We start from the raw sequence: 2,384 nt of genomic DNA, 5'->3' as shown, positions 1-2,384 counted from the left end.
GCAGACAGAGTTCCGAATTTCCTTCAGAGGAAAACTGCCTCTGACTTTTTGAACTTTCAGGCAACTGGGCTGAGCAGAATGCAAACAATTGTTTAGAGACATCATGCATGGATCTAAGGGACAGATGGCTCTGAACTATGCCAGAGAATTATGATAAGACATTCGGGCTGCATACCAGCATTTTTTTCTATTTGTTTCTTTTTAGTCATTGTTCTTGCTCTACCATTTGTTCTCAGTCTCACTTGCTTTTCGTTGTTTCTCAGTAATGGTGAATATACGAGGTATTCTGCTAGAAACCTGAGGCCAGTTCATAAGCAGCCTTTAGCCAAGTTCAACTCATATTCACAGAGCAATGGCCTCCTTGAACGTGAAGATTCAAACCGAAGGCAAGTTGGGTGCCTCTTGGACGTTATGGTTTCTCAGAGCTACCATTGCTGGCCACTCAGTGGCACCTCTCCTTTTAAAGCATGTTCTGTACAAAAAGAATCCCAAAAGCAACTTAATGGTGAAATTAATCTACATAGATTACACTCCCAATGCAAGGGAATGGATTATCTTTTCTTTCAACTCCTGCTGCTTAATGTTGATTTAATATATTGGCTTGACTTTTAATAAGGTTATTGAAAGATAAAAGCATATAAGGAGCTGTGCCACAGATGCGACAGTCAGAACTTCATATGCAAAATAAAAAGAGACATTATGACAAAAAGAAAATTGAATGTTGCTTGTATAAAATCTGGCTTTGTTTTGATGCATAAAACAGCAAACACTGTTCCACACTGAGGTTTTCAAGAATGTCTTAAGTATACAACACTTCTGATGCCACCCCAGTTGCCTATATATAGATCTGTCTTGTGTAAAGAATTTAAAAAGCATTAGAATGGAGAAATCAAAGAGACAATAAATTTTAAACCAATCTTATTGTCTGCAGCCTAAAGTGTTATTAAGATCAAAGTGGAGCAAACATCTGGCATTTGCCTTTCTGCAAAAATTAGATCAAATTACCTACCATAGGATTTAGATCCATTCAGTAAGTTCTCTCCATTGTACACATAGTTTTCTTTCTCCTTTTTATTTGCTAGATCTAGCTTAACACCCAAATTCTAGCCTCTTCATTCATTTGGAGTTGAAACAAATTAACAAAAAAAAATGGACATACATGTTCCTCATGAACATCTGTTTCCTAAGGGACGTTCAAGGTCCTTCAGATCCTAAGGAGAGGGGTTCAGCTAGCCGCCGCCTTTGCCGTTAAGTGTAATTGTCTAGAAATAAACTCTACTGAATACACACAGCACTGTCTCCCTCCTTGAAAGGTAAATTCTTCATGCCTACTGTTGTAATTATTGTCATTGTTGACTTTATTCTATACTTATAAAGTATGTTGTTAAGTAGCTTGGCACACTGGCCCATACTTTTATGTATAAACTTACCAAATATAAGTTTTTCAGACTTGTAAATATATCTAATGCATTCCTAGGCTTTTGATACCTTTCTTTAGAGAGATAAATACATGTATGTTACATCTATATAGCACAATTTTTTAATTCTCTGAATAGAAGAATACACTAACACAAAGCTAAGACTGAAAATATGTCTCTTTTCTTAAATAGAAGAAAGACTGTGCCTTTATACCTCAACAAACTAATTACAAAATATAGAAATTCAGTAGAATTTAATTTAAAGGAAAAACAATGTTAAGGTCTGCAAATTCATCATCAAATAAATCAAACAAACTTAACAGTGCTCTGTAGTGGTGCCATGCAATAACTATAAAATTATGATTAATGAATTTGAGTGTTGCTGTCCCAGATGAGCTGTAACTGACACATTAATTCTTTCCAATTGCTTTCTTGCTGGAATCCATATTGATGTTACTAGGCAGAAGGATAAGATATAGCTCTCAATTATTCTGGAGAGAGATGGAGATATTATTTTAACCTTTGTTCTTTTGATCTCTTGTAATATGAATTGGAATATGGCTGTTTCCATAAGGCATTCTTTAAAAAAAAAATGCAAACATGGCAATTTCAAATGTTATTTGCAGAACTTTTATTGTGAGTCAGTGTAACTTCTTCATTTGATTCAACCCCAAGCTATGTGATTTACATCTGTATCACAGCAAGGAGGACTTATTGCTTATCGCAACGTAGAAGTTTGAGGTTTTTAATGCTATCCCAAACATTTTTCTTCTATGTCAGTATATAATTTTATCCTCATATATTGCTCCTTTTATGAATTTTATTTGCAGTATTTTTAGAAAATAATAGGAAAGGGAGCAAGTGACAGTCAAAATTTCTGTACTCCTCCCCCCAGACCCATAAAAACTAGAGGAGGAATTCAGGCAGCCAGAAGCCACACATTGTCAAAGGGCACCTTCAAGTCAT

Source organism: Phaethon lepturus, unplaced genomic scaffold (assembly GCF_000687285.1).
Source record: "Phaethon lepturus isolate BGI_N335 unplaced genomic scaffold, ASM68728v1 scaffold19857, whole genome shotgun sequence".
In the NCBI taxonomy this organism is placed as follows: domain Eukaryota; kingdom Metazoa; phylum Chordata; class Aves; order Phaethontiformes; family Phaethontidae; genus Phaethon; species Phaethon lepturus.
The sequence above is the reverse complement of the archived record's forward strand: the minus strand, read 5'-3'. Positions refer to the sequence as shown.